Here is a 23,252-nt window from a genome sequence, read left to right as displayed (position 1 = left end):
TTCCAGCTTTCGGGATGCCTGCTTTAAAGCAGGCATACCAAGGAGCAAGTCTTCTCTGAGATATAACTTTCTTTTTTACAGGTGCAGCACTATCAAGGGTTGTACGCAGTGAGGCTGAAGCATTATTAACTATGTGTAGGTGTATTTTATGTTTTTGTTGTTCCCAGTTGCTGAACGGTACATGCTCCATCTGCTTGAATATCAGAAACAGCAGCTAATCCAACTAATGGCTATGGTCAACTCTCTGCCTGGGAGAACAAACAATGAATGTCCTTCTGAACTGCCTGAAGATATTCAGTTTCCCTTTGCCTCAGTTGATGAAGTGCGAAACTTTGAAGATTGGCTGAAGGATCCTCGCAATCGCTCACAGAGGAAGAACCTGGTATGAATTTGTTTGGACTTGTATTTTGTATATAGACAGGGATAGCATGATGGGTCAGACATTGGACATGGCCTTCCTACTTCCTATGATCTGTGCATTTGCTTTCAGGGGTTTTTTTTACGAATCACTTTTAAAATTGTCTTAAGTTTGGGTGATAAAAGTAACATTTTATATATGTTTATTTCCCCTCTTCTAAAGCACTTTGTGTTCTTCTTTTTCTTTTTTTTATAATTATGTCTTTTTTATTTTTTCAGATTGCTTCTTTGGCCTGCATTGGGGGAAAGGACACAAAGTGGCTTACCTGGAACATTCTTTCACACATCTACTCTAAACATTTGACCCTCCAAATTTGTTGGAAGGGAACGACAGGCAAGCTTTCATTTAAGCAGATGGAAGCAACAACAACAATGATTCGCCGTAAGTATGAAAGTCACTTAAATGACCAAAATTTATAAAAGAATCATTTAAAGGTAGAGTGTGTGATTTTTCTTCGATGTTTATCAAAAGGCTTTCCACAGGCTTCAAAGCATGTGGAAAAAAGTAGTGGAATTTACGGTACATTGTAAGAAGCGGTATTAGTAACTACTTTTGCTTTGTGTGTTTATATACAGGTGCTGTACGCAAAAATCATATGGCAAAGCAATCAACAGATGTCGACATTGACAAACATTTAATGAAGTGGTTCCATTTGAAAACTTACAAGATTTTGCTTTCCCAGGTCCAGGGCCCTGAACAAGAGGCTGAGGAGGACTAAGGAAGGACTGTGATGATCCTTTTTTTTTCATACTTTAAATGTGCATACTGTTGTTGGAAATTCATAAACAGTTCAAAAGAAGTAATTTAAAATGGTTTATAATGTGCATACTGTTGTGGAAATTCATAAAACACAAAGTTTACAAAAAAAATAATTTTCTTAAAATACAGTTTATAATTTTGAATTCTGTTGTTGCTTTAAGTTCAGCGTTTTGGCAAATTGGCCCATTGCCATAATCACTAGTCTCCCTGAACAATTTTTTTAAGTACTGTGGCTTAATGCTATAAAAGAGTACAGTTGATTGTTTACTTACTGTTGTAAAAACACAAACCAGGTTCTGGTTCTTGAAGTCAATAAAGAGCCCTGCTTGTTGAAAGGAAGACATTGTGATTGTTTTATTACTCATAGACTAAATGTGATTAGCCATTAAAACACATTAGTGTGATAATATCTAACAATTAGTTTGCCAACACTTTTTCAACACTTTTTCACTTTTTACAAGAGCTTTAGTTCAAATATGTACCTAATCCGCCCTGGATCTGGACCACATCTGGACCAGATCCGCGCCAGATATGGGCTGTAAACAGTAGGTTTTTTGCGGATCCATGCCAGATCTGGCCCAGATCTGTTCCGGAATTGTAAAGCTGATCCGTGCCAGATCTGGGCCAGGGTGCAAAAACTATCCCAGGCGGATCCATTTTAAGGATTGAAACCGGATTTTGGACTACATCTGGCACAGATCCGGCCCAGATCCATTTGCTATCTGGGTTTTGCTCCGCTAAAGCTGCAGGGGGAGCCCTTTGCTCCGCTAAAGCTGCAGGGGGAGCCTTTTGCTCCGCTAAAGCTGCAGGGGAAGCTTTTGGCTTCCTCAGATCTGCAGGAAAGGGTGGAAACCTCAAAGCTGGGCCCTCAGGAACCGAAAACGGGGCGAAGGACCCCTCAGAAACCAAAGACGGGGCGAAGGACCCCTCAGGAACCAAAGACGGGGCGACGGGCCCCACAGGAACCGAAGGGAGTGAGACGGCTCAGATCCTCTCCTCAACCGGAGGGAGTGGAGCGGCACAAGGCTTCTCGTCAGCCGGGAGGGAGGCAGCATCGAGCCCCTCCAAGACAGCAGTGGCAGAATTTAGTGCTTCCAAGAATGAGGCGACGGCTCCCAGTATCTCCGGGTCCGTAGAGGTGGCCAAAGCCTCCCCGTGAGTTGCATAGGCAACTCTGAGCACCTCAAAAGAAGAAAGGACAGCGCTAAGCGCTTCCTGAGCTGAGGAGGTAGTTTCGGAACCCACAAGAAGGGGTAATGCGGCCACCAGCCTCCCAGCAACAGCAGAGGGGATGACTCTGGATTCTCTCACCACGGGAGCCACGGGGGTGACACCCTGCTCAGGTGTCGCCCGGCTGCAGGGCTGGTTCAAGGAGACCCCAGAAACATAAACAGAAGAAGCCTCTACCAGGCCCGATGGAGAAGAAACACCTACACATGAGTGCCGTGGGGTGCTATGCTTTGTGGAGCTATGCCCCTGGCAGGAAGACTTTTTCACTGGGGGCTCTATGGTAGACTGGAGAGCAGAGTCAGGCAGACTGGAGTGTGGAGGACCTACAGGTTGATAGCTTGGTATAAAACCGGTCTGAGGTGGGGACTCATAGTCCAATCCGAGGGCTCTATCTAGCAAAAAAGAACTAAGCGCCCTTGAGGTAATGCTGTCTTGGAGCAATAGAGGACCTCTACATCTTTTAGACGGGGCCCTAACTGCTAATCGAGTTCTCCAGTAGGGAGACTTTAAAGCATAACCTGCCATGGTGTTGTAGTGTGTAAAGTGGATAGTCGGCTTATGGATCAGGGCGGGGTCTGAATGCCTGCTGGGTTCTATTTTGTGGCTGGGTCATTCTGTTAAGATCTAAACAGCGAACCCATGCAGCAGGCAACAGACAGGCAGGCAGATAAATTAATAAGGAGTTTTAATAAACAAACATTCCACACCGGAGGCACACGAATTAAATAGAACGTGCAGGAAAACTAAACTGAAACAACAGTAACGGATCTATGGTTCTAGGTGGGGGTTAAACTAACTAAACGGGGAAAAGGTGACTCACGTAGCAGTCCGGGGAAATGAACGAGAGATGAGACAAGGACAGGGCAGATGGAAGCCAGTGGCCGAGCTGAGGCAAAAGCAGAGGAGCGGGCAGAGTCCAGACAAACGGGGAGTATACTGAACGGAGGAGGAGAGATGAGTAGTTTCGGAATGAGGGGAGGAAGAAGGTGTAGACACAGAAATCCTGATAGCCGGGAAGAGCGAGGCAGAGTTCGGCAGCGGTGTGCGCCTGTCGGAGAACCACAGGTAATGACCCAGCACCGACTGATTGCAGCGCCAGGCTTTTATCTTGCCGTTGATTACAGATTACGGGCAGCCGCTTTCCTCCGCGGCTGTTCGTAATCACCTGAAGCAGATCACCAGAGAGGAAGGGGGTGTGATACCTGTCTACTCTCTTCAGTCCTCTCAGTGTCCCACTTCTTCTTAGCTAACCTCTTTCTCTGGATCCACTCCTGTACCTCCTCATTCCACCACCAAGTCTCCTTATCTCCTTTCCTTCCAGATGACACACCAAGTACTCTCCGACATGTCTCCTTGATCACATTTGCTGTAGTTGTCCAGTCATCTGGAAGCACCTCCTGACCATCCAAAGCCTGTCTCAACTCTTTCCTGAAAGTCATACAACACTCTTCCTTTTTCAACTTCCACCATTTGGTCCTCTGCTCTGCCTTTGCCCTCTTCATCTTCTTCACCACCAGGGTCATCCTACACACGACCATCCTATGCTGTCTGGCTACACTCTCACCTGCCACTACTTTGCAGTCACTGATCTCCTTCAGATTACACCATCTACACAAGATGTAGTCTACCTGTGTGCTCCTTTATCTCCACTCTTATAGGTCATCCTATGTTCCTGCCTCTTCTGGAAGAAAGTATTCACTACAGCCATTTCCATCCTTTTTGCAAAGTCAACCACCATCTGTCCTTCTGTATTCCTCTCCTGGATACCAAACCTGCCCATGACCTCCTCATCATCTCTGTTTCCAGCACCAACATGTCCATTGAAGTCTGCACCAATGACAACTCTCTCACTTCTAGGGATGCTCTGCATCATTTCATCAAGGTCCAACAAGAATTTCTCCTTCTCCTCCCGCTCACATCCTACCTGTGGAGCATACCCACTAACAACATTGAACATCACACCTTCGATTTCTAGCTTCATGCTCATCACTCGATCTGACGCTCTTTTTACCTCCAGGACATTCCTAACAAACTCCTCCTTCAAGATAACTCCTACTCCATTTCTCTTCCTATCTACACCATGATAGAACAACTTGATCCCTGCTCCTAAACGTCTAGCTTTACTACATTTCCACCTGGTCTCCTGGACACACAGTATGTCCACCTTCCTTCTCTGCATCATGTCAAGCTGCTCTCTTACCTTTTCCTGTCATAGTTCCAACATTCAAAGTCCCTACTCTCAGTCCTAGACTCTTGGTGTTTCTCTTCTCTCTCTTCCTACGAACACACCTTCCTCCCCTCCTTCTTCGACCAACAGTCTTCCATTTTCCACCGGCACCCTGTAGGTCGACAGCACCAATGGCGGGCGTTGTTAACCCGGGCCTCGACCGATCCGGTATGGAAGTCATACATTTGATTCGCATGTTTGATTTGGCCAAAGTTTTACGTCGGATGCCCTTCCTGACACAGCCCTCTATATTTATCCGGGCTTGGGACCGGCACAATAAGACACTGGCTTGTGTCCCCTTGCGGCTACATTAGACTCCTGGTAATTTTTGTGTTTTGTAATTCTTTTGAGAGTAGTCACTCTTTTGAGAGATTAGTTGTCTCTCCTTCGTTCATAAGATTATGCTTGTTTCTTATGTGGAGATTCTGAGTAGTTTAGTGTTTCCTGCTCAGGTGATACCTTACCTTGGGTTTTGTTGTTTGTCGTCAAAGGCAAACGCTGAGAAGAGAGTGGCCCTTCAGATGGTAGACAACTTCATCGAACAAATGAAGTACCCCAGGATGAAAAACAGGTGGAAATTCTGCCACAGGGGAAGGAGACCGTCATCTTCAAGAACTGGAACTAAACATTTCCTGGGAACCGTTGACAAATCCCGCACTCGCGATGATGTAAATCTGAAAACGGACTGCATCTGATGCAAAACCATTTTGTTTTTATGCTTCCACTTGTATGTACATATTTGTAAGGCACCATGCTGCAGGTTTGGAAAAATCAGATGTAATGCCACTTTCATAAAAACAAACTCGTTTCCTGTGGTGAGCATTTAAGATTTTGAGACAAATATTTAAAAAGCACAAACACCATAGTTAAGTAAATGAGTTTTTGGTCCCCCTGCCTCTAGAGGCAGAGTTGGTTGAACTGGTGGTCAGTTCCTTAGTCTACTTTTCCGGTTGTAGTTCCAGTTTTGAATTGTTCCTGTCTGCTCCATCTCTTTCCTGTGCTTCAGCCTCAAAGAATTTGAAACAACTTTGGATAAAAGCATCTGCTAAATGAAATTGTAGAGTTGTACAAGGTACCATATTGAACTCAGAAATCCTAAATGTTATACTCAAGTATTGTACTTGAGTTAATGTTTTTAGAATAGCCTCTTTGTCAACCAGAACTAGTTGGTGCACACTGACTGGAATTCGATGCAACAAGCTCACTTGTTTTGATAAATACAAAACAAGGGAAAAAAAATCTAAATAAAAACAGTTTCCAATACATACATGTAAACTATATAAATATACACACCTGTAAACATACACATCCGCACATTTCTTTTACAGTGAAGATGTAGTCAGTACTGCACATACATTTTAAAAAGTAGCAGTTATGTTTCTACAGTGACAACGGGTGTCCAGAAGGATTATTGTGCAGTGAAACTGTTACAGAACCTGGCTGTTGTCGTTCTGATGCTGCAGAACCTCCTCCCAGAGGGCGGCAGGGAGAACAGTCCATGGTGGGGGTGTGTTGCGGGCTCTGCTGAGACAGCGCTTGTGTGCAATATCTTGGATGGATGGAAGAGAGGTCCCAATGATCTTCTTTGCCATCCTCACCACTCTCTGCAGCGACTTCCTATCTGAGACCCTGGATCTTCCAACACAGATGGAGATGCAGCTGGTCAGCACGCTGTCTATGGTCCCTCTGTACAAGGTGGTCAGGACAGGAGGAGACAGCTGTGCTCCCTTCATCCATCGCAGGAAGTGCTGATGTTGCTGAGCCCGTTGGACTTGTGATGATATTTGTCCTGTCCTGATTGTCCATGATATACATCCCCAGAAATTTGGTACTGCTGACCACCTCCACAGCTTTATTTTCAATGATGAGAAGTGACTGGGCTACTTCCTCCTGAAGTCAATTAACTCGACATTCAGGAGCAGATTGTTCATGCTGTCCACCAGTCGCTTCTGTCTCTAAGACAGATCGTTATTGTCCTGAATGAGACCCACTACTGTTGTGTCATCCGCATACTTAATGATGTGGTTCGAGGTGAATGCAGAGCTGCAGTCATGCGTCAGCAGCGTGAACAGTAGTGGGCTCAGAACACATCCCTGTGGGATCCAATGGGGACAGAGATGGAGCTGGAGATGGTGTTTCCCACTCTCACTGACTGTGGTCTGTAGTTGAGGAAGTCTAGCAGCCAGTGACACATGGGGGTCCTGATACCCAGTGGACTCAGTTTACTTACCAGCTGTTTCGGATGATCGTATTAAATGCTGAACTGAAGCCAGTCAGCAGCATTCGCACATAGACTATGCGTTTTTGTCCTCCAGATGTGCCAGGCTCAGATGGAGAACAGAGGAGATGGCATCCTCTGTGGAGCGTTTCGGCCGGTAAGCAAACTGATGTGATGTGACATTCCTTCACTGATTCTTGGTATTTCATCTACTGTTGCTGTGATGTAGATGAACCTTTGTTTGTAGACTGTGCTGCCTGGAATTGTGGATGTGCCGACCACTATAAACACAGAATTTGAATAAATTGTCCTATTCCACCACAGTAAAATGCTGCTGTTACTGCATCATACAGGCTCATTTAACACATTACTGACAGAAACAATGAATTTTTGTCCAAACGTGGTCAGATGTACAGTAAATTGGACATATTAGTTCAAACTTCGATTTGCTTTGCTCCAGTGTTCTACCAAATAAAACAAAATTTAGCCTTGTTTAAGCAATTTGATGGCTTTGATGTTGCAAAATTAAGAAGAACAACAAAATAAAAACCTGCTTTGGAATTTAACTCCAATCCTGTAACTAAAGGTGCTTTTCCCTTAGCACCTACTCAGCTTGACTCGACTTGACTTGACTCAATTTAGGTCGTTTTCCATTACAATTGAGTACCAACTCATGGTGGGTGGAGTCACAAAACACTCACTGTCCTCAAACATCGTCTTGAATAATGTGGCGGCAGAGTCGAGTCCACTCTCCCTCCCACTTGTTGCTAGTTGGTGCCTGTAAATGGCATCCATTTGGCTAAACCACTTCCAACACCTCTGATTTGACCCACACCAGGTATTGTGGTCCTTGATGGAAAAGCTGTTGGAGCTTTTTCAGCTTCTCCCGACATTGCTTCATTGTCCTATCTGTGGGCTGCCATCCTCTTGGAGATCTCTTGATGTACTTTCTCATTGCAAGTTGCACCGTCCAGCTCTCTCTGTATCCTTTGGTCCACCACCAAAGACATAAAAGTCTCGACTTCTTCATTCGCTCACAGTACAGGTCTCGTGTGTCCTCACTCCCTGCACTTTTTAGACGTCACATTATCGGCTCGAATCAACTCGGTTGGAACCCCGGCCGAGTAGGTACTAAAATAGTACCTAGTACCAGGTACTACAGCCTAATGGAAAACCTCATAAACTGAGTAGAGTCGAGGAGTAGGTGCTAGTTGGAAAAGCACCATAACAGCCTATTGTAATAAACTCAATCAAGCTAATTAACAAGTAAGAGTTAATGTTTGAGGTCTTAGAAAAACAAAAGAAAACATTTAACACATCTGCACCTAGACAGGTAATCTGTCTGTCACAGGAAATGATAATTGTTATTTCAGCTATTTCAGTCTCTAGTTAGCAGTTGGTCACATGTATCATGTTTCAAAATTATGAACCAGGCAACAGGCCAACAAGTCTCAGCTTATGACATTTATATACTCTGGTAATGAATATATCATTCTATAGCAACAGGTTTAAGCTTTTTCTGTGACCTATGACTCTTTGAATCTAGTAATGTGCAGCTTTGTGTCACCGTCAAACAACTACACTTTTTTTTTTTACAACTGCAGTAATTCAACAGGTTATATGACCTCAAGAATACTTTGTGGCTTGTTCTATTACATTATACTTGTTGTGGCTAACTTGGTTTGAGAACTGATTTATAAATGTTTAATCCATCTCAATGATAAATCTTGGAATAATAGAAACATTTCACAAAAATATGTCAATTCCAATCTTGATTATTTCTTTATTCACTGACCTGTAAAGACACAATTTATTAGGCAAGTGTCCCAAAGGCATAGAATGATTTTAAGCTGCAGTCTCCCTGCACCAAAGATCCTGCGGGGAAAGTCGGACACCCTTCAAAATGAAGTCAAAGCCATATTTTCTCAGAGTTTTTAAAATATGTGCAGCATCAGACAGCAGAAGGATCCAGTTCTTTCTGGCACTGTGGAAATGTGTCTGAATGCAGGACATTCATAGAAAAGCGACCCATGTCTGAATGGCTAAAATGCCATGACGAATTGATGAATTCACCAATGTTAAATATCCTATGTCTAAAAAGGGCTTTTAAATTGCCTTTCCCAAATATTCTTCATTAGTCTTCGTCGCCTTTGAGAACTCTGCTCTCATTTCTGATCTGGTGATCCCCTGCAACACCTGAAGCTGTACAAACTTTCTCTTCATTTGGATGCTAAAAAAATAAACAAATAAGTCAAAACAGTTCCACATTTGGCAGTCGGTTGAAATTGATATTTTAAACTACAGTTGTGATATCAAACACTTATTTCTTGTATAAAAGTCATTGGACAAGAATTTGGTTTGAGTTGAATGAGTTTGGATTTGAACCCTGCAAGCAGTGCATTATTATCAACTCTATCAGTGTGCATATTCACATTTCTTTGGAACCCCGAACCATACCTATAAATTATACAAAATATAGCAAACCACAGTAAGCAGAATGTTACAGAGCAAGCTGCACAGTTTTTTTTAAAGTTTTTTTTTTCCCTGAATACAAACTCCTCACTGTATCTCAAAGGTCATCCTCAGTCAACCTATAGAAGAAACTTTCTGGTCGTTTGTCATGACCATAGGTTAAGGTTGGATGTAGATCGACCCGTAAATTAATGCTTGGCCTTCTGGCTCAGCTCAGCTGGAATAGCGTGCTTTGGGTCATTGTCAGGCTGCTTAATCCATTTGTGCTGGAATTTTAGGTCCTGAACTCATTGATGGATATTCTCCTGGAGGATTTTCTGAGAGAGAGCAGAATTCATGGCTCCATCTTATGTTCCAGAGTTCATATCAGAGCATTTTGTCACTGCAGCACATCAACATGTACTAAAACTGTCTCCACAGTGCTGGAGAATGGCCTGGCTGCAATTAGGGAGAAAAAATGCTCTGGCATATTTGTGAAATTCCACTTTTCAGTGTATGCTGCTGCTAGGAGGTTGTTGTTTCCTGTAGCAATGGCCATTTTAAAAACAGTAACAGATAGAAAGTGGACTACATGTCATTAAGCTCAAATAAATCAGGAACATTTTTAAATGCAGAATCCGGTTAATGCTCTTCCGGACATCCTGTAAAAATTTGGTGAAAATCCGTCCATGACTTTTTGAGTTATGCTGGTAACAGACAAAAAGACACACAGACAGACAAACAAACTCCGATGATTACATAACCTCATGGCAGAGGTAATAACCAATAATTAGCAAAATCAAAAAAGACTTTTACTAAATGATCACAAATTTGTTCTGTGTTCAGGGTGTGTGAGTAGAGACATGCTTTTAGAACTAAGAAATGGATTGCGTTTATTTGCCTTAAATGATAGTTACTCAGAGAGGTTGCACCACTTGCCACTAGTACACACGTGGACAAAATTGTTGGTACCCCTCAGTTAAAGAAGGAAAAACCCACAATTCTCACTGAAATCACTTGAAACTCACAAAAGTAACAATAAATAAAAATTTATTGAAAATTAAATAATCAAAATCAGCCATCACTTTTGAATTGTTGATTAACATAATTATTTAAAAAAAACAAACTGATGAAATAGGGCTGGACAAAAATGATGATACCCATAACTTAATATTTTGTTGCACAACCTTTTGAGGCAATCACTGCAATTAAACGATTTCTGTATTTGTCAATCAGCGTTCTGCAGCTGTCAACAGGTATTTTGGCCCACTCCTCATGAGCAAACAGCTCCAGTTGTCTCAGGTTTGATGGGTGTCTTCTCCAAATGGCATGTTTCAGCTCCTTCCACATATGTTCAATGGGATTCAGATCTGGGCTCATAGAAGGCCACTTTAGAATAGTCCAACGCTTTTCTCTCAGCCATTCTTGGGTGTTTTTGGCTGTGTGTTTTGGATCGTTGTCCTGTTGGAAGACCCATGACCTGCGACTGAGACCAAGCTTTCTGACACTAGGCAGCACATTTCTCTCCAGAATGCCTTGATAGTCTTCAGATTTCATCGTACCTTGCACACTTTCAAGACACCCTGTGCCAGATGCAGCAAAGCAGCCCCAAAACATTACTGAGCCTCCTCCATGTTTCACCGTAGGGACAGTGTTCTTTTCTTCGTATGCTTGGTTTTTGAGTCTATGAACATAGAGTTGATGTGCCTTACCAAAAAGCTCCAGTTTGGTCTCATCTGTCCAAAGGACATTCTCCCAGAAGCTTTGTGGCTTGTCAACATGCATTTTTGCAAATTCCAGTCTGGCTTTTTTATGAGTTTTTTTCAGCAGTGGTGTCCTCCTTGGTCGTCTCCCATGAAGTCCACTTTGGCTCAAACAACGACGAATGGTGCGATCTGACACTGATGTACCTTGGCCTTGGAGTTCACCTTTAATTTCTTTGGAGGTTGCTCTGGGCTCTTTGGATACAATTCCAACGATCCGTCTCTTCAATTTGTCATCAATTTTCCTCTTGCGGCCACGTCCAGGGAGGTTGGCTACTGTCCCGTGGGTCTTGAACTTCTGAATAATATGAGCCACTGTTGTCACAGGAACTTCAAGCTGTTTAGAGATGGTCTTATAGCCTTTACCTTTAAGATGTTTGTCTATAATTTTTTTTCGGATGTCCTGGGACAGTTCTCTCCTTCGCTTTCTGTTGTCCATGTTCAGTGTGGTACACACCTTTTCACCAAACAGCAGGGTGACTACTTGTCTCCCTTTAAATAGGCAGACTGACTGATTATGAGTTTGGAAACACCTGTGATGTCAATTAAATGACGCACCTGAGTTAATCATGTCACTCTGGTCAAATAGTTTTCAATCTTTTATAGAGGTACCATCATTTTTGTCCAGGCCTGTTTCATTAGTTTGTTTTTTTAAATAATTATGTTAATCAACAATTCAAAAGTAATGGCTGTTTTTGATTATTTAATTTTCAATAAATTTTTATTTATTGTTACTTTTGTGAGTTTCAAGTGATTTCAGTGAGAATTGTGGGTTTTTCTTTCTTTAACTGAGGGGTACCAACAATTTTGTCCACGTGTGTAAATGCACTAAAGGTCATGAATACAATTCATGACAATATCTGAATCATTGTGAAAAGATGACCTAATGTGTTTGTTGTCCTACACAGAAACCTGCACAAAATGTGTCAGTTAAACTGTTCTGACTGCTTTTAGTTTGAAAGCAGAGTGGTGTGTGCCTAAAGGTGCCTTTGGGACTCTCAGTGCTGGTCTATGAGTCAGCGTGTAGTCCTGTCCAGGAAGTTTTCCATTGTCTGTCTGTGGAAGTTCGGCATTGGGATCTGCTTTCAGTGATCAGTGATCACAGGCAGAGGATGAACAGATCAGAGCGAGACAAAAGAGCCTGCACACTAAGCATTCCTTCTCCGCTTTTTTTCCAGGAACAACCAGAACATTTGAACAAGATAGTGACAGTGAGGTACAAATGTGGTCAGACATCAAACAGGGTTTCAGCTTCACACAGCCCAATGAAAACAGCAATGCATGAGATGTGCCATGTGGGACATTTCACATGAATATGGTGCTTTGACTTGAACACAAGCAGGCAAATGATGCTCAAGATTCAACCTTTAAATAACAACTTCCCAGAATTGTGGCTTCTCGGAGACAAACTGGGTGGATGGAAACTATATTTTTCATCAAGAAATACTTCCAGTTTGTGATTCTCTCTGACATCTTTCCAGAGATATTGTTGTCCACCTGCTCTTTACACTGAGTTTTTATCTGAATTCTCAGACTTTTTGTCTGATTTAGTGCTCAGTTCATTTTTGTGGGTGACTTTAATATTCATGTTGATGTTGACATTTGCAACCTTGTAACTGCATTTAATTCATTATTAGACTCAACTGGCTTTTCTCAGTGTGCAAATAAAACGACTCAGTTTTAATCACACCCTTGACCTTGTTTTGACTTATGGCACAGAACCTGAACAGCTAATAGTATTTCCCCCTCTTTTGTCTATTTTTTAATAAAATTTCAATTACCAACAAGGGATTGTGCCGCAGTTTAGAATAAATAACATTACAGTAGATGTCTGTTTGACAATGCTGTAACCAAAGTTAAGGTAGTGACATCATCACTATTTACTTCAGCACCGTTTAAAGATAAAATTCCATTTTATCTTTAGCTTTCTTTTTCACGTCTGAAAAAGAAAGCTGTGTCTCAGAGAGGACCTGGTTCTTAATTCAAAGTTGTAGACTTTAAAGGATGTATTATGATAGCTGGAAAAGAAGTGGCATTCCACTAGTTTAGAGGAATTTTCATTAATAGAGGAGAACATGAATAATCTCAGGTTTCTCTTCAGTACTGTAGTCAGGCTCTGTTCAGCCTTGTATTTCTTTAGCTCTTGAGCAGTAATTGCTTCATGAGTTTCCTTACAGAATTGTTATGGTCAGAGAAAAAAATAATCTCGCCTTTCGGACAACTATTACAGATATATCATCGAGTACAGTTGCTTTAGAATTGGCTTTTAGACCTGATGGATATTTAGACTTCTTCACTCCAATACATCTCTCTGAGCTAAATTCAATGGTTTCTTCATCTAAGCCATTGACACGTCTTTTAGATCCTATAACAACTAGACCAGGGGTCCCCAAACTACGGCCCGCGGGCCGGATAGGGCCTGCCTCTGCATTTGGCCCGGCCCCCTGAACAACACCAGAGAAGCATTATGTTTTTTTTTTTCAGCCTAACTGAAACAGCTGTTGCTGTTGAGACAGCAACAGCTGTTTCCCCCACCGGTGTTTTGGCGCAAGCTATCACGCGATTTCGGAACGAGATTTGCTTTCTAGCGTCCCGAGATTTGGATACAGACCACAACAAATAGCGATCGCCAAGTAATGTGGAGGTTTTCGTTCACTTCTCATCTCTAGTATGTTGTGGGACACTCGTTGAGACTATCCGAGCCGGTCAGTGTGGGAAAAAAAGCACATTAGGGCGGACTTTGATACGGGGGGCAAGTTGCACCATACTTTTCGCTAGCTGAGCTGCGAAGCTGCCTGCCTGGCTAAATACTGGAGCTATGTCGAAAATTCATTTCTCCATCACTCACATGTGAAATGACATATGAAAACAGACCCCAGGTTGAAAAAAACTGAAGTTCACCTTTAAGTCAGAGATTCTGCTCTGACAACTAAGCTGAACTTTTACCTGTTAAGATTGTGCACAGCACAACAGAAAATTAATGTTCCACGGACTTTTTTTTCTGTGAAGAACCCAGAGAGGGTAAATTGGTTATTATTTATTTCATAAATAGTGTTATTTCCTGACTTTTTTTTCTGTGAAGAACCTAGAGAGGGTAATTTGGTTGTTATTTATTTCATAAATAGTGTTATTTATGTCATTAATAGTGTTATTATTTATTTCTTGACTTTTTTTCTGTGAAGAAAATATCATCCCAGCAGATCTCTTCAGTCTCAGACTGCAGACTTACTTGCTGTTCCCAGAATTTCTAAAAGTGGAATGGGAGGCAGAGCCTTCAGTTTTCAGGCACCTCTCCTGTGGAACTAGCTCCCAGTTTGAGTTCAGGAGGCAGACACCCTCTCTACATTTAAGACCAGGTTGAAAATCTTCCTTTTTGACAAAGCTTATAGTTAGGACTGATTCGGGTGATCCTGAGGGGATCAGTTGGAGTTAGCATGTAAGGGGCACAGTGACTTCTCATTCAACATCCCTTAGTTTTACCCCTAGTTGTGCTGCTATAAGCTGAGCCTGCCGGGAGACCTCTCTCAATACACTGAGCCTTTCTCATATTTACCTATGTATGTAGTATATATACCATTATTGCATTGCATTCACTCTGTTTTCCCTCTGTGTCCTCTCTCCAAGTGTCCCTGGTCCACGACCTGGATGCTTCAGATCTGTGGTTGCTGTCCCACGAACTGGCTTAGCCTCCATCATGTCCACTGTGGGTTGCGGCTGCTGTCTGGTATATTTCTTTGTCCCCCACCCTCTCTTCTCCCATCTCTCTCCCTCCCCCTCCTCAACCACCTCTTCCTCTTCTGTCCCTCTCAACCCACTGGCCAGCGGCAGATGGGTCCCCCACTCAAAAAAATAACTTATTGGATGAACTGAATTAAATTGTGGGCAGGATTTTCATCCAATATATATATGTTGCCCCAACTTGATCTAATTTCATCCAAGGAGTATGATTTAATTGAGTTAGTCCAACTCAGTTTTTTTCAAATACATCCATCCATCCATTCTCTATACACCGCTTTATCCTCACTAGTGTGGCGGGGGGTGCTGGAGCCTATCTCAGCTGACTCAGGCGAAGGCAGAGGACACCCTGGACAGGTCACCAGTCTGTCGCAGGGCTATATATACAGACAAACAAGCACACTCACATTCACACCTACGGACAATTTAGAGCAGGGGTGTCAAACTCAGTTCCTGGAGGGCCACTATCCTGCATGTTTTAGATGTTTCCCTCTTCCAACACACCTGATTCAAATGATCAGCTTATCATCAAGCTCAGCAGATGCCTGATAACGAGCCTGATCATTTGAATCAGGTGTGTTGGAAGAGGGAAACATCTAAAACATGCAGGATAGTGGCCCTCCAGTTCGACACCCCTGATTTAGAGTAACCAGTTAACCTCAGCATATTTTTGGACTGTGGGAGGAAGCCGGAGCGCCCGGAGAAAACCCACACATGCACAGGGAGAACATGCAAAAAGATCCCAGGCCCAGGCCAGAATTTGAACCAGAATGCAAGGCGAAAGTGGTAAATGGACTTGCTCTTATATAGCGCTTTTACAACAATTGCTCCCATTCACCCAGACATTCACACACTAATGTGCAGGTTGCTAATCAACCTGCAACATCAGTCAGTATGCATTCATACACCAGTGGAACAGTCAGTGGTAGGCAATTCGGGGTTTAGAATCTTGCCCAAGGAAACTTCGGCATGCAGCACATGACTAGGCGAGAGCGGGAATCGAACCACCAACCCTTCGATCATTGGACGACCCGCTTTACCACCTGAGCCACAGCCAGCCCAAGTGCTAACCACTACTCAACTGTGTAGCCTTTTTTCAAATACAACTAAATAAAAATATTTCTTTTTAGGATATGCAACTGTTTTGTGTTGTTTCAACTCAGATTAATGCAATTATGTAGACATAAAATTATTTTACGTTTGATCCCCCTTTAAGCAAAACCTGCTTAAAAAGTTTTTATTTCAAACTTGCTAGAGTGGTAAAAACTGAACACTAACATGCCTGCATGTCTTATATGTTTACTTTAAGGAGAACAAATTCAGACAGAATTGAGCAGGAAATGAAAACAGAAAAAAATGACTAATTCTAAGAGACAAGTTAATGACACTAAGAAATATATTATTAATTTAATGATAATTAAACATAATATGGTAAATACACTAAATATATGGTACCCAAAACTCTTTACAGTGTTAAAGACTAAAGACTTGAATGTGCAAATGGTGTTCTCAGTTGTATCCAAAATAAGGAAAGTTGAAAGATACTTTACAATATTTAAAACACAGAAGTAGCATTAACAAACCTTTAATTTCATGAGCTGTGTCCGAAATGGCATACTAACGTACTACATACTACATACTCAATGAGTATATACTGTATACTACGTACGATAAGTATGATTAGAATGCCAGCCGTTCACACTGTAGTATAAGGTTTGAAATGCATTATGGGAAACGTAGTAGTACTACGTTTCCCATAATGCATTTCAAACCTCCGACGACAAAAAACGGAAGTACGGCTATCAAATATCTCGGCTGAATGCCGGCTTCAGGTCGATTTTACGCTAACAAACAGTCGCATAATTAATGTGGCAATTTCAAGCCGGCACTCCTCATGCAGTTATTAGCCAGATTATGTGAATCGTTTCAATTGTAGCTGCAGGCTACTGGAGGTAGCTGCTACTTGTTCTGTATGCAAAGCGAGCTGCTGCAACTAGCTGCTAGCATTCAGTAGCACGTTGTGAGGCGTCTGACAAATTTAAAACGTTGGTCAGAAAACGCCTATTTCTCAAATCTGTGGGGTGATTGGGATGACTACTTAACCACATAAAATAAAATAAAAATCGCCCCGGTCCGGCCACAGATCCCGCGGAGGCTTCCATTTTGGTGGGTAGCTCCAAAGCATTATTGGGCGGTTGAGTATGACTAGTGTGGTCACCGTGCATACTTAAAACTTTTCCGAAAATAGTATACATCCGGGTATTTCTCACGTACTCAATCTTTTCATACTATCTAATGTGAACAAACTACATACTTATTTTGACGTCACACTTAGTATGAGTAGTACGTCAGTATGCCATTTCGGACACAGCCATGGATTTCTAGCTCATAAAATACTAATGCTGTTGGGAGTTGCATTCTTTTGATACAGAGCTCCTCTTGGTTAATAAGCAGCTTCTTTCACTTCTAAACAACCTGTAGAAAGGGGTAGAAAGGTAATGCTGAAAGGAATAAAGATAAGCGTGATTAAATTCAGTAACCTCAGTGCTCATGTAGCAGGATTTACCCTCAACCCTTGTAATGCCCTCCTCCCCTCTGTCTCAATCTGGTTCACACCTTCTACTGGATGGGAGAGTTTGTTTGGACTGAATTGGATTGGATTAAAATATTACATAAATAATGTTATGTAATACTTCACTCTTTGTGCAGACTGGTTGGTGGTGATGTAACGCTTTGCTGTTGGGGCTTAAACAGTGTTATGGAGACAGCCTGCATTAGCAGATGCTGCTCCTCTGTGCTCAACGGAACTTAAATCACCAGCAGCTTTGCAGAATGAAAAATGACACCCAAGATTTTCTAAAATCCAGAAACCTGAGTTACATTTTATGTTCGTTGTTTTGCCTTTATGATACAGAAAACCTTGCCTGCCAATAACTCTGTTCAGTACATCACCTCGAGCTGGCAGAGAGCTCTCAGCCCTCTGCTTCTTGTTCTGTATTTGAAATTGCACACTTTTTTGTTTGTCCTTGCTCTCTTGCACACTATTTGCACTTCATATAAAATACTTTAACATTTGTACTTTCTTTTCACAGGACATTTTGCATTTTATATTTTTCTGATTGTTTATTTTTATTTACTGCACATTTGCTTATCTATCTGTATTTATGGTGGTGGGAACAGTATTCTTTCTGCTGTAGCATTCAAATATCCCCTTGGGGATTAACAAAGTATTGTATTGTATTGTATTGTATTGTATTGTACTGTATTGTATGATCTTTTACAGCACATTTCTAACACTTCTATTTCTATGTGAAAAGGAATGTCAGGGTACTTAGAACAGGGTTTCCACTGCTTGCAATGGAGAAAAACTGACAAACCTTTCAAAATACATTTACTATATAATTTATAATAAGAGAATTTGAAAACATGAAAACACAACTCTCGCACCTTTTTCTATTTTTTGACAGAAACACAGAGAAACATCTGAACAACAGGACGATGTCTCAATCTCTACCTTTTTCTTTTGATGGCAAACAACAAAACAGCATTACAGTCAACATCTGGTACTGTCTGAAAGCCCAGCTGACCAAATCATTATTTTAAGATTACAACATCATCTGGAAAAATCTGTATGAACCTAAATTAATGACAACAGCTATGTAAAATCACAGCAGTGATTAATGTAAATTTTAACAGCTGTTGCTTGCTGTGATCCGTCCACCATTTCACACTGACCATTAAGACATTCCTTTGTTCCTTGTGTATTTCAGACTTAAGGGACAGGGTAAAAACACGGCATTTGTTGAATGCAAATTGAACTCATTGATGTGAAGTTACTGTGAGGCTGCAGCAGTTGAGTAAAAGCTAAGGTGAGCGTGCAGTTCAAGACTCAAACAGAACAGGTTTACAGAATGAGACAGTTTTCTGAAACAAAGAAAAAAATATCAACATTGCTTGAAACTGAGATTAGTTATTTTGCTTTATTACTATTTCACTGAAATATGTGTGGATAATTGAATTGTATTTGACGAGTGGTCAACAGGATTGTAGTCAACAGTGTTATATAACCATTACTCAGCAAAGCTGAGTCATTTTGTTTGCACACTCCACACCCATATCCAGGGCAGACAGCGACTGCAGGTTTACACTACAGAATCGTGTGCTTCAAATATTATTGAGTGTGTTTGGTAATATTGATTTGCCTTAGTTTGGAATGCAAATGCCAGTCAAGCTCATAGAATTTATCTTTACAATCCTGTACTATAACCAGCAATCATTCCTGGACTGAACATTTCACTTTATTCATTAAGTCATTCATCCATCCATTCTCTATACACCGTTTTATCCTCACTGGGGTCGCGGGGGGTGATGGAGCCTATCCCAGCTGACTCGGGCGAAGGCAGCCCAGAGGAAAATTTTACTGCTCAAAGCTTGCTCTTCTACAACTCAGGAGACAAATTTGAGATTCTCATGTCAGCCTCATTTTAGTTTCTATTTTGTCTAAAGGTTTCTCATATGTTTCTCCTAAAATTCACTAGGAGAAATAGGTGAGACAGGATAATTAGAGGGAGTCATACTTGAGACTTGTGGGAGATACCTTGCTAATCTCAATACAGTGTGTTTAATGGCTCCTTTATTTCTCCTCTGGAAAAGAAAATGAACAATAGTGGAGCTTCTACAGAGCAATATGTGAGACTCACTCACACCTCCACATGAGCATGACAGACTCAGAATCGAACCCCAGTCTTCTGGGTGTGAGACAGCCACTCTACCCACTGAGCTATGCCACCCTATACATAGATTAATCTGCACACACACACACACACCTTATAAATGCTGCAACAAATAAGAAGTTGTTAGGATACAGTCTAAATATCTTGAGGCACTTATAATAATATATGGTGACTTCAATCATGTCACCCTCTCCTCCCACTTGACTGGATTTATCATTCTAAACACCACGGATCATCCACTCATAATATCGTGATGGGCCTCTCTCTGGACTGCAGGACGGAAAGATATAGAAGATCTTTGTACCCACAGTGATCAGGCTTTATAATTCTATAGCAAATAGCAGATGAGCTGACAGACAAATGAATTTCCCTTTTGGAATGAATAAAGTAATCTGAATCTTTATTAATTAATTTAAAAAAATATCATGTGGATTACAATAAAGTCAACATGCTAGATGATTAAAAACAACCAAAACCTTGATCTGAGTCTGAGAATTCAGTGAGCGCTTGTGGAGATCTCCTCATTTGTTCTCTCTGAGCTTAGTATGAGATGCATGAACTGAAGCTGGGATGAGAACAGATTGAGTTCTTAGAGAGAGCTCTCTGATTTCTCTGCCTGAGATCACAAAGAGACACAAAAGTTGAGAAACTCTGAGAATTATATGAGAGCTTGTTGAGATCTCTTCTGAAACTTTAAAGGAGACTAAACTGAGATTTAGTGCATCTTATTGCTCAGGAGAAAAAAATGAGACACAGGAGAAATAAACCTTAGTCTCAGGTTGGTGTCACACAGATCTCAAAGTTGTCTAGGAGGAGTAAATGAAACATTTTTGAGATCTCTTTTTGAATTTTCTTTTCCTCTGGGAGGGCACACCCTGGATAGGTCGCCAGTCTGTCGCAGGGCTACATATACAGACAAACAATCACAATCACACCTACGGGCAATTTAGAGTAATCAGTTCACCTCAGCATATTTTTGGACTGTGGGAGGAAGCCGGAGTGCCCGGAGAAAACCCACGCATGCACAGGGAGAACATACAAACTCCATGCAGAAAGATCCCAGCCCACCCCGGGATTTGAACCAGGGACCTTCTTGCAGCAAGGCAAAAGTGCTAACCACTACATCACTGTGCAGCCCCATTAAGTCATTCAATTCAATTTTATTTATATAGTGCCAATAGTTTAAATTTCCCCACGCACTTTACAGAACCCATACGGCTGAACTCCCAGAGCAAGCCCTAAGGAGAGGCAAGAAAAACACCCTTTTAACAGGGAAGAATGTTATGATTTGCGAGGGAGCTCAGGTGCAAGAAATGAAACACAGCCACCAGATACGTTTTTAGAATTTATTACAGGAAGTTCTCAACAAGAACTACAAATTTGGACCGGAAGACTACAACTGGAAATCTGCACAGAAAACGGGCTACACTGCTGCTAGTGGCCAGAAAGAATAACTGATGTGAGGCTGGATTACTCAAAGTGAAACTAAGAACATTTCAGCGAGACACGCTAGGCTTTAGTAACAAGAACGTACGTATAAGCAAGCATATTAAGACTCGATGCCCTTAGGAAAAACGACTGTTAACGCCGACTAGAACACTCAACAATCTCTAACAACAAAGATACTCAAATGGATGCTCGGACTGGGTTCTGGCACGACCGGTGGAGAGGACGTGAGGAATGCCAGCCACAGATCAGTGAGAGGTGGTGAACAAGTGCCAGAGAATCCAGGCAGGTAGTGTCACGATCCGTCACAGGGAGAAGAGTGGCGTCTCATTAAGTAGTCGTCAGACAAGAGTAGTTTGGGCGTGCCTCCACCTGCTCCTGATGGTTGATGAGGGACACCTGCTGCTTGTTAACCTGAAAATCAGGGTTGTACCAAATGGGAGAAAACTTACAGGGCTCCAATTTAGAGTTTATAATTTCTAATGCCTTCCACCAAGCGGTCAAGGTGGAGGAAATCATTGGGTTTTTTTAAAACAGTTATGTCGTTTGATGGATGTTGTAATAAATAGTATGTCTGAAAGTCTGATGCTATTGCAATCCTTCTGTTCTAATTCTAACCAACAGTTGGCATCTCCGTTAGGGTGTGTCCATAGAATAAGATATTGTAGCTGGTTAGCTAAATAATAATGCATAAAATTTGGTGCCTCTAGACCTCCTTCGGATTTACTTTTCTAAAGAGTAGGTAGACTGATTTTTGGTTTTTTATTATTCCAGTAGAATTTTGTGATAGCCGAGTCCAGCTACTGGAACCAGTTGGACGTTGGTTTGAAAGGAATCATTGCAAAGAAGTAATTTATTTTTGGTAGGATTTTCATTTTGATAGTAGCTATTCGTCCCATAAGAGATATAGGGAGATTGTTCCAGCTCTGTAGGTCATTGGTAATGTTATCCAGTAGTGGGGCAAAATTTAAGTGAGTTAATTCAGATAATTTTGGTGAAATTTTTATGCCTAAGTATTTTAAGTTGCCTGTAGGGAAAGAGTAGTGAGGGTCCTGGTCTGATTCCATGAATTTTCTGTGATCGGAAGTAATGTTGATTTTGTCCAATTTATGGAATAATCTGATAACTCTGAAAATTTAGTTATTAAGTTAAATACTACCCTTAATGAAGTAGCCGGTTCTTCTAAATAAAGTAATATATCATCTGCGTATAAATTAATTTTGTGTTCTGTTGCCCCAGAGCGGATTCCTTGGATCCTGACATCCTGCCGCACAGCTGTTGCCAACGGCTCAATGAATATCGCAAATAATAGAGGAGAGAGTGGGCAGCCCTGTCTGGTGCCTCTCTGTAAGGTGAAAGTCTTTGAGGCGATTCCATTAGTGGTGACAGTAGCTTTGGGAGAATCATATAGTGCTGACACCCAGGGCCGGCCCTAGGACTTTGGTGGCCCTAAGCAAGATTTTTTTTTTGTGGCCCCAAAACATGCACAGGGCACCTACCAAATCACGTGCACAGCTTGTAATTGGGTTAAAACACACATGCACATGATTAACAGCAAATATTCAGCCCACTCCTGAACTTCCTTTTTGGAGCCATGATGCCATCTCTCGTGCTATTGCTTTTCCATCTGTGGCTTCTCCAGACCAGTGTAATCGATCAAGTTTGAAACGGTGCCGTGGTGTCACAGTAGCCTAACTTACGCATGAAGCATGGAGTCACCAACTGACTGCTGGTTTATTTTTTCTTTCCTGTATTTTTCCCGTATAGTTTTCTAATAAGCCAGTTTGAATTGATATGTTACCATGATGATTTATGTTTTATTGGAATAAAGACAGGCATGGGCGTAACCACCATCTCAGAAGCGAGGGGGACAAATTTTTCAGAGCGATTTATCATTCTCTTACATTTAATTGCACCGTCCTTAGTGGCTAAAGAACCACATAATCCCTAACAGCCACAGTGCAATACCAGGGGACCAACTAGGCTAGTTCTTTAAACTATAAAGTATAAAACTTTAAACTATAAAATCTAAAGTTTTAGTGGCCAAACTCTAGTTGAGTTGACAACAATGTCCCTTGAACATCTACTGGACGAGTAGCCAAAGGTGCCAAACACTGAACATGAAATGATCAGTACTGCCTGGTTTCTCTCTGCAATAGATATCTCATTTTCAGGAAGTTATAATCTCTCCTTACTTGTAAAGACCCTACATCCTTGTCCCTGCTGCTGGCCTCTGATCCATCTCCTCCCTGACTCTGCTCTTTCTGTTATG

This window comes from Acanthochromis polyacanthus, chromosome 5, assembly GCF_021347895.1.
Source record: "Acanthochromis polyacanthus isolate Apoly-LR-REF ecotype Palm Island chromosome 5, KAUST_Apoly_ChrSc, whole genome shotgun sequence".
Taxonomy (NCBI): Eukaryota; Metazoa; Chordata; class Actinopteri; family Pomacentridae; genus Acanthochromis; species Acanthochromis polyacanthus.
The sequence above is the reverse complement of the archived record's forward strand: the minus strand, read 5'-3'. Positions refer to the sequence as shown.